Source organism: Scyliorhinus torazame, chromosome 14 (genome assembly GCF_047496885.1).
Source record: "Scyliorhinus torazame isolate Kashiwa2021f chromosome 14, sScyTor2.1, whole genome shotgun sequence".
NCBI lineage: Eukaryota > Metazoa > Chordata > Chondrichthyes > Carcharhiniformes > Scyliorhinidae > Scyliorhinus > Scyliorhinus torazame.
The window spans coordinates 53,332,236-53,346,289 of NC_092720.1; positions in this window are offsets into that span (position 1 = coordinate 53,332,236).

Here is a 14,054-nt window from a genome sequence, read left to right on the forward strand (position 1 = left end):
GAACAACAGTGGGAAGAGGGGGCACCCCTGCCTCGTCCCCCGGTGTAGCCTAAAATAGTCCGATGTCATCCTATTGGTCCGTACGCTCGCCACAGGAGCCTGATATAGTTACCTGACCCAGTCAATAAAACCCTGTCCAAATCCGAACCGTCCCAGCACTTCCCACAAATATTCCCATTCTACTCGATCAAATGCCTTCTCTGCATCCATTGCGACCACTACCTCCAGCTCCCTACCTTCTGGGGGCATCATGATCGCATTTAGCAACCTTCTTTCATTGGACATCAACTGCCTTCCCTTCATGAACCCCGTCTGGTCCTCCTCAATCACGTCTGGAACACAAAATTTTGGCCAGCAGTTTGGCGTCCACGTTCAATAGGGATATCGGCCTGTAGGACCCACACAGCTCCGGATCCTTATCCCGCTTCAGAATCAGCGAGATCGTGGTCCGTGACATCGTCGGGGGAAGCAACCCTCTCTCCCTTGCCTCATTGAATGTCCTCATCAACAGTGGCCCCAATATCCCAGAGAACTTTTTGTAGAACTCCGCTGAGTACCCGTCCGGCCTCAGGGCTTTACCCGACTGCATGGCTTTCAGACCCTCCACTATCTCTTTGATCCCGATCGGGGCCCTCAGCCCTTCTACCAGCTCCCCGTCCACCTTCGGGAAATTCAACCCCCCTAGGAAGTCCTCTTCCCCTCTGGCTCCAGTGGGGGTTCCGACCCATACAGCCTACTATAAAAATCCTTAAACGCCTTATTCACCCCTGCTGAGTCTCCACCAGGTTCCCACCTCCATCCTTTACTTTCCCTATCTCCCTGGCTGCCCTCCCTCTTTCTAAGCTGCTGTGCAAGCATTCTGCTGGCTTTCTCGCCGTGTTCATAGATCGCCCCCCCTCACCTTTCTCAGCTGCTCCACTGCCCTCCCTGTGGTTAACAAACCGAACTCCGCCTGTAGCCTCCGCCGTTCCCTTAGAAGCCCTGCCTCTGGGGTTGCCACCTCCTGTCCCTGAAGCATTTCTAACAGCAACAAATCCAACTGCCCCGCAAACCTGTGACAAAATTTGATCGGGAATCTGCATCAGACCCATGCATTTCATCTCTTCTTCTTAGGTCAGCGGGGTTTCAAGTTCGTCCCTTCTCTCCTATTCCACCTATGGGATAGACAAACCATCCAAGAACATTGACAACCCGTCCTTCAGGGGCTCCAACTTATAAAGATTACAGTTAAAAAACCCTTAAAAGCCTCATTACCTTGGCAGGAGTAGAGACCAACCTGCCACACGAGTCCTTTACCTGCACTATTTCCCGAGAAGCCGCCTGTCGCCTCAGCTGGTGTGCTAACAAGACAACTGACCTTCTCCCCAGGCCATCTTCCCTTCCAGGGCATTGATCTGATTACTCTGCCGAGAGTGAGCTACCCCAACCTCCTTCAGCTCCACACCCTGTGCTTTCACCACCTCGTCCACCTTAGCCAAGGCTGCTGAAATTGAGGATATCACCGCCTCGATCGCTTTCTCATGGTCCCCCCCGAGTCCTTTTCGTGTAATTTCTGTAGCTCCACCGCTAAGATCTCAACAGTTAGTGGAGTGGACCCTGATACCAAAGCAACCTCTGCCATTTATTTTCAATACTGGACTCTTAAAGCTCCCAAATTTGCTGCTAGTACTTTCCTTTTTTGTTGCCTGGTGCAGTATCTATTGGACATCCCCTTGAAGTGTGATACTTAAGCATTCAATAAAAACAAACTTGAGCCCAAATTTCCTGCAAAAATACAGCGAAAAGGACTTAAATTAAGTTCGCTGGCAGGAGCCACTTCATGTGCGACTTCTCCCCTACTTATCTCCACCGGAGGTCCTCTGGAGAGATCCTAAATGCTGCTGGATGATCCTGTCATGTTTTAGGCCATTCCAAGCACCATGTACCGCGATATTATCCTTCAATTAGTTCATCAGTAATCTTGAACTTTATCCCCTTGTGACTATGCTGCTGATTTTATGTTATTGTCTTTTTTCCTGACAAGGAAAATCATATTGAGTGGATAGGGTGACATGTGCTTTGTGCAGTTTCCACCTAGGTTTGGTTTTTTTATGTACTGTAATCCTTGCATTTACAAAGAGTGAGTCCATTTTAGATACCCTTCAGTTTGTTTATGGAGAAGATGAGTAGCGACATGGCAGGGTAATGGGTGGATGATTTGGTGTGTTGGTAGGTGGTAGGAAATGTAAGTCCGCATTATGGGTGAGGAAAGCCCCCCCATTAGAACTATCAGTGTTGTGTTTTTCTTTTGCATTTTTGTTATTTTGGGATTATGGAACCTATGAAAGTTCAGACAGATCATGCATCCTAGAGAGGACAGGATTCTATGTGATACTTTCTTGTGGTTGGCGTCTCAGGAGTTGTTGGAGTAGGGGGAAATGTGTAATGAAATTAAAATCGCTTATTGTCACAAGTAGGCTTCAAATGAAGTTACTGTGAAAAGCCCCTAGTCGCCACATTCCGGCGCCTGTTCGGGGAGGCTGGTACGGGAATCATGCACACCCGGGTGTGGCCGGTTAATCCTTGATTGGCTAGCCTTCTTCAATATTCATTTGGCTGCATGGGTGGTAGGAGTAGTCACTTGACCAGTGGTTAGGGCAGGAGTAACTGTGTTTACCTGGTTGGGTAGAAGGTATATTGGGTGGTGGAGTTGGTTACCCTTCACTCAGTTGTCCCCTTTTGGAGGCTCCTGGTCTGCTCTCTCTCTTGAGATAGTGTTCCGCCGGGGAGGTAGTAACCTGTGGGCTGCAGGGTTTGAGTGAGTGTCTGAGTTCTGTGAATCAGCGTTGTTGGAATCTTTCTTCGGTTCGAAGGTTGAGAGTAGGTTGAGTGGGGGGATAGATGCCCTCCTCCAAGTGGTCTGATATTGTGTCTTTCAGTTTGCCCTCGCTTTTGAAGCTGGGGCTCCCCCTGTGGAGGCAGTGTTCTGTCTCTGGTGAGGCTACACTATTCTGCCCCTCGTATCTTTATTTGAGATGGTGTACGGTACTGGACCTTGTCTGGCTTCCTTGCCTAATCCTGATGTTCCTATCTTTTTAGGGTTTCCTTTCCTTACTTGGGTATGTAGGGTGATGAAGCAGGCCCTGATTTGATACATTATGTCTTGGGGATTGTCCTTGTGTTGAGGGAGCAAAGATCGTACCCCTCCCGAGTCACCCAACTGGTAGGTGTCTTGACCATTCTTCCTCTCCTTGTTGTTGGGGTTTCCTTGGTGGAGGATGGTGTAAATCTTCCAGTGTTGATGGGACCGGTGTGGTGCCTTTGATGTGTTAGAGAGGAGTAAAGTTGGTTGTAGTGAGTCTTGGCATGGTGTGGGTATCCTTGATTTACTGGCTCATGTGTATAAGAGTGTACAATGTCAAGCCATATTTTGTACTGTGGGTGGTTTCCTGGTGCTCCCCTACATTTGGGATGTTCCTTAATGGCTGGAATGTCTTGGGAGGCTGAGCAAGGTTTCGAAAGAGCAGCTTTTCTCTTTATTGTCTTCTGAGGGGTGTGTGCCAAAGAACCATGTGCTCATGGCTATATCCTAGTACCTTGTGTTGAGATCCTCTGCTCTTGGTAATATTTTTTTATCCTGTCACTGTTAGTGTGTTGGGAGATATCGACCGTAATGATTATAATCTGAACAAACTCGTCTTCTCTGCATAAATGTGAGGAATGATGATTGCGCTAGAGTTTGGGGATTTGTTGCAGCTGGTGGTTATATGTTAAATATCATCTTCGAACTAATGTCCTCGTGATTTTTTCCTGTAGTTTTTGTTTTTATTATTTTGGGGTTAAAGAATCGTTGACTGGTTCCTGCAAATGTACAGAGCGGTCTTGTATCCAACAAAAGGATGTCACAAATGTGTTTTTTTTGCCTCTGGTATGACTGGAGTTTGGGAGATGTGTACTGGTGTGTGCCCCAATATGGTGCGCAGATTTTAGCCTAGAATCAAAGAACAAAACAGCACAGGAACAGACCCTTCCTCCAAGCCTGCGCCGCCCATTGTACCTGCCTAAACTAAAACAATATGCACTTACGGAGTCTGTATCCTTCCATTCCCACCCTATCATATATTTGTCTAGATGCCCCTTAAATGCCCCTATCGTACCTGCTCCCACCACCTCCCCAGGCAGCATGTTCCATATATTTGCCACCCTCTGTGTAAAAAGCTTGCCTTGCACATCTGTTCTAAACTTTTCCCCACGCACTTTAAACCTATATCACCTAGTACTTGGCTCTCCTACCCTAAGATAGAGCATCTGACTATCCACTCTGCCCATGCCACTCATAATCTTGCAGACCTCTATCAGGTCGCCTTTGAACCTCCGTCGTTCCAGTGAGAACCGACTGAGTTTATCTAAACTCTCCTCATAGCTAATGACCTCCATACCAGGCAACATCCTAGTAAACCGCTTCTGTACCTTCTCCAAAGCATCCACATCCTTCTGATAGTGTAGCAACCAGAATTGTACACAATTCCTGTGGGCTGTGCGAGCATTTGCTGCATGGGAAGGTTTGCACTAACGGAGTCCGTATCCTTCTATTCCCACCCTATTCATATATTTGTCTAGATGCCCCTTAAATCTCCCTATTGTACCTGCTCCCACCGCCTCCCCAGGCAGCGTGTTCCATATATTTACCACCCTCTGTGTAAAAAGCTTGCCTCGCACATCTGTTCTAAACTTTTCCCCACGCACTTTAAACCTAAGTCCCTTAGTACTTAACTCTCCTACCTTGGAAAGAGTTTTCATGGCCTTTTCCTATTTTCTCTCAATCTCTAGTGTATCCATTGGTACATATGGAGGAGGAACCACGGTTAATGATTAAACTGAATGAACTGTATTGTTTTCCCCCTGTCTTTTTCTGTACTCATGTATGCTGAGATAAACGAATCCTGAGGATTTGTTGCATTTTATTTGTGAAAATGGACAAATCTAATAAAAAATATATACTTTAAAAAATCACACAACGTTTGTTGTGTGCTGACAAATGGCAAGTTACATTTGCGCCACACAATCTCCTACAAGAGAGGATCTACCACTGCCCCTTGAGATTCAATGGCATTACCATCGTGAATCCCCACAATCAACAACCTGAGGGGTTACCATTGATCAGAAACTGAACTGGGCTAGCCATATTAATACTGTGGTTACCAGGGCAGGACAAACGCTGGGATTCCTAGGGCGAGTAAGTCACCTCCTGACCCCACAAAATCTGTCCACCATCTACAAGGCACAAGTCAGGAGTGTAATGGAATATCTTCTCTTGCCTGGATGAATGCAGCTCCAATAACACTTTAGAAGCTTGACACCATCCAGGACAAAGCAGCCTGCTTAATTGCTCCCCCTTCTGCAAACATTCAAACTCTCCACCACCGATGAACATTGGCAGCCATGTGTACCATCTACAAGATGCACTGCAATAACTCGCCAAGGTTCCTTAGACTGCACTTTCCAAACCCACGACCACTACCATTTAGAAGGACAAGAGCAGCAGATACCTGGGAGTCCCAGCACCTGGAGGTTCCACTCCAAGTCACTCACCACCCTGACTTGGAAATATATCGCCGTTCCTTCATTGCCGCCTGGGCAACATCCTGGAACTCCCTTCCAAGCAGCACAGTGGGTGTACCTACACCTCAAGGACTGCAGCGGTTCAAGAAGGCAATTCATCACCACCTACTGAAAGGGCAACTAGGGATGGGCAATAAATGCTGGCCGAACCAGTGACGCCCACATCCCATAAATTATTTTAAAACAGGGAATATACTTGGAGAAATGGAAATGTAGTATATGTTTTTTTTACTAGCGAGAGCTATTTTTTTTTAGATAAAATCTACACTAGACACTTGAAACATTAACATTTTTTATTTCAGCATGAGTTCTGAGGTCTGCCCATGGTGGATACTGGGTGAGTCGGCATGGTAGGTCAAAGGGCAAAGAGTGGTTGATGGGGGACATAGGTTGGCATGAATTGGCCAGAAAGCTGGCATAAGGGCTATAAAGGACCATGGATGTGGAGAAAGGTTGGCATGGAAGGTATTGAGGAGCCTTGAGGGGTGGGTGGTGAGATTAGGTGGCAGGATGGGCATGGGAGTATGTGGGTGAGGGCGTATGAGGTGTGAGGTGGATGTGAGGGCTGGAAGGCTGTTTTATGTTTTTCTGGTTTATTTTAAATGTCAATACAGTGATGGTATGCTGAAGCAGGCCATCTGCCAATCCCATCTCTGCACCTGGCATTCTCCACATTTGTTCCGAGATCGCCGATCCAACTCCCAGAGAACCCTTGCACACTGGGATGAAAATCCAACTTTACGGGCTGCTTTCACCTAGGTTGGGTTGGCAGAGCGGAAAATATTCCAACTCTGCATTCCTGACCCAGAGCAAAAATCCAAGCCATGGTAGCTAACAGCCTTCCAGACTCATCATTGACTTCTATGATTTCAAATAATTATCTTGCCCCATTTTTTCTCTCTCTGATTTTCGTCTTTTCGGATGACAGTTGTTGGCAATAATTCTACTTTCCCCATTTATACCTCCTCTAGACTCATGTTTTGTTTCCTTACTTCTCTCACTGCTGTGGACGGAACACCCCTGTTGGCAGTGGACATGCTTGGCGGACAATTAGCGGGAAGGCAAAAAATCAGTTTCACACCGGCATGAAAGTACAGCAGGTTCATCCGATGGTATCTGCCATGGCCAGTTGCGGATTCCCCTGGGAGCCAGTGTGAATACAATTGGCATCCTACTCATGGCATGCAAAGGAAGTATTGATTGGAATCGCTCCCCCCACCCCCATGCGCAATTTACAATCATGTAGCAGGAAAACACGCTGGCCAGAACATATTTGGACAAGTGTGTTGGGCAAAAGCGAATACTTTGCCATGGGCAGGTAGGGATGATCGGTGAGGATGGGAGAGAGGGAGGCTGAGTTTAGAAGTGATGATCTTGAGGAAGATGGAGGTTGAAGCTGGGAGGGGGCTGGTGTCAAAGGTGTGTGTGTGTGGGGGGGGGGGGGGTGGATGAGCTGAAGCTTGGATAAGAATGAGGGTATTGAGGAGTGAAGCTGGGAAGGGGGAGGTAGTTCGGAGAAGGGAACATGTAACAATGCAAGGGTGAGGGTTGAGGAAGGTGTTAGGGAGGGAGTACTAAGTGATGTGTTGGGTGCTCTGCTACACAGACGAACCAACACGGTTGCGGATGGTACAACTCAGTTTTATTACAAACATATATTTACAGTGGTAAACTGGTTACTGTGGTTCGATCATAACCCTTGAATCTGTGGACTTATTCCTAACACTATCTTGGAGTGGCACTCAGCACATGGTGGATGTCTGAGTGGCTTGCTGTGAGCTCTGTGCCCTGAGCTGTCTCCTGCTGGAATGAGCGGGAAGTGTCATGTTCCCCGTTTTATAGTGTGTATGCTCTTGCCTGTGATTGGCTGTGGTGTTGTGTGTGTATTGATTGGTCCGTTGATCTGTCCATCAGTATGTATGTATGTTTGCACCATGATGTTTACCTGAATATCATGACACTAAGGGGGTAGGTGCACTGGTGAATGTAAGAGTAAGGGTGAAGGAAGGTATGTGGAAGGGGAGGGGTAAAGGTGAAGAAGAAATGAACGGGAACAGGGAGTAGTGTGGGAAGGAAGGTGCAAGGGGGATGTGGAATCTCTAGGTGAACGTGAAAGGGAGGGGACTGGAGACTATGACTGCTTCCTCAGGGTGTGTGTGGAAGGTAGAAATGGTGAGTGTCAGAGGGGGCAGAGAGCTGTAGTGGGATTGGTGGGGACACAGAGGCTGACACGTACCCTGGGGAAGGGGAGGAGGTGGTCGGGAGGCCAATAGGGATGGGATATTCAGGAAGGTAGGGAACATGCATGTCACCTGGACATTGGAGAAAGAAAAGGGTTCAGGCTGTAGTGCAACAAAAGGGGGTCGAAGGTGATGTCAGTGTTGGTATCAGTAATAGGGGAAAGGGAAACTTCGGTGGCAGCCATGGAGTGACTGGTCACACATTTGGTGGCTCTCGCTTGAAGTGGATTTTTTTCGATCCTTCCACACCTGAATGGGGTTTGTTTTGAGGGCAAAATGTGTGTGAGTGCCCAGGGAAAGTGCCCCTCTGGCGAGGCTTGTGTATGGATCAGCAGGCGAGAAGTGCCAATTGGAGCAAGAAGGTTTTGTGGTGCACCACAGGTGAAGATGGCAGAGGGCAAGAGGGCAGCGCTGCCCACCCAGAGCAGCTGATGGAGTTTATGAACAACAAATTCCAGCAGCAGAGGACTTGGCCAAGGTGGTGGAGCCGCTCAGCTGCGATTGAGAGGGCGGAGCGGAGACAGGAGGCTCAGGGTCTAGCAATCCAGAAGGTGGAACAGGCAGTGGGGGCGCATGAGGAGTGGCTGGCCTTACTGGAGATGGAGTTGGGGATGGTGTTGGACAGCCAGAAGAGGCGAAGAGAGAAATCGGAGGATTGTGAGAATCGTTCCAGGAGGCAGAATCTGAGGACCATCGGGATGCCTGAGGGCATCGAGGGAGCAGAGGGCGCCAAGTTTGTGGTGAGCATGCTTGAGAGGTTGATGGGGAGGGGCCTTCGACCGGCCCCGCGAGGTGGATCGGGCGCACAGAGCACTGAGAGGAGGCTGCAGGTAGGGGAGCTGCCAAGGGTGATGGTGGTGAGACTGCATCATTCTTTGGTCAAGGAGAAAATTCTGAAATGGGTGAGGCAGACCAAGAAATGCACCTGGGAAGGGAGTGAGCTGCGGATCTACCAGGACCTGGGTGCAGAGCTGGCAAAGCGGATAAAGGCTGCCCTCGTTAAGAAGGAGGTGAAGTTTGTGAGTGACACATCAGAAGCAGGAGTTTTATTTTGACTCACCAGAGGAGGCGATGAACTTTATGAGGGACGATGGACTAGGAGGCGCGTGAGGACATTGAATTTGGAGAGGAGCTTTGTTCATTGTAACGTGTATGGGGTGAGCAATCTGGGGTGGATTTGACGGGGAAGCGGTGATGGTGAGTGTGTCTTTCGTTTCTCTTTGTTTGTTGGTGGTTGGGAGGATTGGGGGAGGGGTGGACTGGAGGGGTGAGGGGAAGTCAGCGGCCTTGGGCGGTGGCCACCGTGCTTGCTGGGCGGGCTAGTTAACGGGGGTGTGAAGTGGGGGCTGCCAGGAGGAAGGCTTGGGGGGGGCATGGGGCTGATTCTTTGTTTGAGGGTGGAGGGGGGTGGTTGCTGACATGGGTGTGGTCGGTGTGGCACAGTTGTGAAAAGAGGGATGGCAGCGGAAATCCAAGGGCGGGCCTGGATGGGTGCGTGACGCAGGCCTGGGGCTGGCTCAAAAAATGGCTGATCGGCAGGGCAGGGGGTTTGGGAGCCCCCCTGACCAGGCTGGTCACGTTGAACGTGCGAGAGATGAATGGGCCTATTAAACGGTCGCGTGTGTTCATACATTTGAGGAGTCTGAAGGCGGATGTTGTGTTCTTGCAGGAGTGCACCTGAAGCTGGGGGATCAGACAAGACTGAGGAAGGGATGGGTGAGCAAGTATTCCATTCCGGGCTGTATATGAAAATGAGGGGGGTGGCGGTGTTAGTTAATAAGAGGTGGCGTTTGAGGTGGGGAGCATTGTGGCCGTTCCGGGGGACAGGTATGTGATGTCCAGTGGGATGTTGGAGGGCATGCTCGTAGTCCTGTTGAATGTTTATGCCCTGAATTGGACTTTATGAGGTGGGTGTTGGGGAATATTCCAGATCTGGACATTCATCGGCTGATCTTGGTGGGGGGTGGGGGCTTAATATGGTCCTGGGCCCGGATCTGGACCGGCCTAAGTCGTCGAGGTTGTCGCCAGCGGTTATGGAGTTGAGGGGGTTCATGGAGCGCATGGCGGGGGGGAGGGGGGGGGGGGGGGGGGGGAAGGACCGATGGAATTTTGGGAGGGCGGGGGCGAAGTAGCTTTCATAGCTACTTTGCCCTCGCTTTCATAGAAGTAGCTATGCTTCTCCCATGTGCATCGGGTGTACTCCCAGATTTTTGTGATGGACAAGGCGCTGCTGACGGAGTTGACTGACTCGGAGTATTTGGTGATTGTGGTCTCGGACTAAGCACCACGTTGGGTGGATTCGCGGGTGGTTCAGCCGCAGTGGAGGTTAGATGTGGGGCTGCTGGCAGATGGGGGTCTGTGTGAGTGAGTGAGGGCTGCCACTGGGGCTACGTGGAATTGAATGACACCTGAGAGGTCACACCACCATGCTGTGGGAAGCATTCAAGGCGGTAGTGAGGGGGGAATTTATTTAGATTTGGATGCACAGGAAGAGGGTGGAGCTGGAGGAGAGGGCACGGTTGGTGTATGAAATTGTGAGGGTGGACCAGAGGTACTCGGTGGCGCTGGGGGAGGTGTTGTTAAGGGAGAGACAGAGACTCCAGATGGAATTTGGATTAGTGTCCATGAGGAAGGCAGTGGGGCAGTTGCGGAAGGCCAGAGGGGCATTGTATGAGTAAGGGGAGAAGGCGGTAGGATGCTGACCCACCAGTTGAGGAAGCAGGCAGCAGTGAGGGAGGTCGGTACGGTGAGGGATGAGAGGGTTAAGGTGTTGACGGACCCAGAGGGGATGAATAGGGCATTTGGGGCCTTTTATAGGAGGCTTTATGATTCATAGCCCCCGACACGGGAAGAGGGGATGCGGCGGTTCATCACAAATTGAGGATTGTGTGCCGGGGTTGATGGGGAGGACCAGACGGAATTTGTGAAAGGAAGGCAGTCCGTGTTGGCGAATGTGCGGAGGTTATTTAATGTGATTGCGATACCCTCGGTGGGGCAGGAGGTTGGAGCTGGTGGTGGCGATAGATACGGAAAAGGCTTTTGATCGGGTGGAGTGGGCACGTTTGTTTGAGGTGCTGGGGTGGTTTGTGTTTGGGCAGGGGTTAGTGGATGGGTCCGGCTGTTGCACCAGGCAGCGTTGGCGAGCGTTCGGACGAACCAAATGAGTTTGGGGTAATTTGGGCTACATCGTGGGTCGAGACAGTGGTGCTCGCTTTCCCCGTTGCTTTTTGACTTGGCAATAGGGCCGTTGGTAATGGTGCTTAAGGCATCGAGTGATTGGAGAGAGATTGAGCGGCCAGGGGTGCCGAGGATCGGGTTTTGCTGAATGTGGGTGATTTGTTATTATATATCTCGGACCAGATGGGCAGTATTGGAGGGATTATGGAGATTTTGGGGGAATTTGGCTGGTTTTTGGGATACAAAGTGAACATGGGAAAGAGTGAACATGGGAAAGAGTGATCAATGCCAGAGGGCAAGAAAGGAGATTAGGGGAGTTGCCATTTAGGGTGTTGGGGTTGAACTTTATGTACTTTGATATCCAGGTGGCCCAGCTACTTCGATTGAATTTAGCTCAACTAGTGGAGGGAATGAAGGTGAATTTTAAGAGGCGGGATTTGGAGCCGCTATAGCTGGCTGGGTGTGCGCAGACAGTGAAAATGATTGCCCAGGTTTCTGTTTGTTCGTGTTCCAGAATGTCCCTATCTTTGCACCAAAGTCCTTTTTTAAGAAGGTCACTGGGATAATTTTGGGGTTTGTGTGGGTGAGGCGGGTATATTTGGAAAGGGGGCAAGAGGGGGAGGAGCTGGCATTGCTGAATTTGATAAATTATTAATGGGCAGTAAATATTGCGATGGTGAGGAAATGGGCTGTGGAGGAGAGGTTGGTCTGGGGGGGCGGGTGAAGGCGGCATCATTGAGGGGAACGTGTTTGAGGGCTCTGTTGTTGGCGCCTCTGCCATTCTCGCCAACCAGGTACTCCGTGAACCCAGTGGGGGTATCGGCATTAAAGGTGTGGGGGCATTACAGGCAACATTTTGGGCTGGAGGGCATGTCACTGTGGGCGCCGATTTGCGACAACCATAGGTTTGTGCTGGCTGGGCTGAATGTGAACGTTCGGGGGTGGCGGCAGGTGGGAATTGGATATTTCAGGGACTTGTTTATAGGGGCAACTTTGCTGGGCTGGAGGAGGTGGAGGAATTGTATGAGTTGCCCAGGGGGAAATGGCTTTAGGTACCTGGAGGTACGGGATTTTGTGAGGGGAGATGTGCCATCCTTCCCGGGGCTGCCGCCTCCGGAGTTGCTGAACAAGCTGTCATCGGAGGATGAAATAGGGGAGGGGAAGGTGTTGAATATTTAAAATGAATTCATGGAGAGGGAGGGCAGTCTGGTGGAGGATATTAAGTGCAAGTGGGAGGAGGAACTAGATGGGAAGGTGCGGGCTGGGTTGCGGCAGAGATCTTACGGAGGGTGAATGCGTCCTCGTCGGGTGCGAGGTTAAGCCTCATCCAGTTTAAAGTGGTGCACAGGGCCCGCATGACAGTGACGAGGACGAGCAGGTTCTTTGCGGAGATGGAGGACAGGTGTGGGCAGTGCGCAAGGGGGGGCCGCAAATCACATCCACATGTTCTGGGCCTGTCCAAGACTGAGGGGGTTCTGGCAGTGGTTCTCGGACGTGATGTCCAAGGTGCTGGGTGTGGGAGTGGTTCCGTGTCCGGAAGTGGGCAGAGATGCGGTGGGCAGAGATGCGGACCAGCTGTGATGGAAAACTGAAGGAGAGTCGCCATGCAACATTGGAAATACTTGGGACAGTGAGATGTGTGTGATGGAAGAAGGCTCCGCATGCAAGTGAGAATGCCTGCATGCGGCTTTGAAAGTTTCTGCCACGCACACACCTTTCCGTTCAGATCCACTCGTGGTCCGGTTCTGTGCAGCTGAACTACTCGTGGGAAATGATGCATGGTGAGCATTTGCGAAGCCTGTAAACAAAGCTGAAAGATGAAAACATCATTCATGATTCGTGACAGTGAATGCCTTTTCAGTTTTAAATGACTGCTGCTGCCAGGCCGGCTTGGTGGCTCTGGTGGATCTCCTGTGGTCAGAGGGGGTAAAGGACAATGTGGCAACAGGAACCCCAGATATGCGCCACAAATTGTCGGGGCTTCCATCACCTTGGCTTTCAGGTCATCTATCTCCTGGGGCAGTCCGGGTCTGTGGATATGAAGGAGGCTACTCTCTATGTGCTTTACATGTAGCGCCTGGATTGGGGAAGTGCTGAGGTGATGGTGTGGTGGGCAAATCTGTTTACCATGAATGCATTATTAATGAGGCAAGTTGCACCGGGAGATGGCCGACCTGGCGCGGAAGCCCGACATTGTGAACGGTGGATAAAACCTTTCATACACGTGACCCACTTAGTGCAATTATGGGACGATTCCGCCATGTCTCTTTGCCTTGTACCATCATTCCTTTTGTCATTTAATCTGTTCTGCCTTCCACCTTATCACAAACCTTCCCTTTTGTTCTTTTCTCCAACCTCTCCATATCTCTGAATTTGCTTAAAACCCACGACATCTCAAATGTTTTATCGTTCTGACGAAAGATCAGGGGCGAAATTCTCCGTTATCGGCGCAAAGTCCGCCGATCGGCGCAAAAAACGGCGCAAATCCGACTTGCGTCACGTCGGAAAAATGGGTCGAAAGTCTCCGGCCCGAAATGGGCTAGCAGCGACGTAACGGGATCCGCGCTTGCGCACGTGGTTGACGCCGTGCAGCGTCATACGCGCCGCACGGCGTGACAGCTCATAAGGCCGCGCGGCTCCCCCCCACCCGACCGGAACACCCGACCGGAAACACCCCGACTGGATGGCTGGCCGCCGCTCAGCCCCGAGGTTCGAGGTCACGGGATGTGGAGGCGCTCCTGGACTCAGTGGAGCAGAGGAGGGACGCCCTGTATCCCGGGCAACGGCCGCAGAGTTGCCCCACGCCACAGCCGGCGTCTCTGGAGGGAAGTGGCAGAGGCCGTCACCGCTGTGGCCCTGACACCACGGACAGGCACCCCAGTGCCACAAGAAGGTGAACGATCTCGTCAGAGCAGGCAGGGTGAGCCTCCCCCATATCCCCCTCCCCATATCCCCCTCCCCCATATCCCCCCCCATATCCCCCACTTCCCCATATACCCCCCTCCCCCATATCCCCCCCATCCCCCATATCCCCCT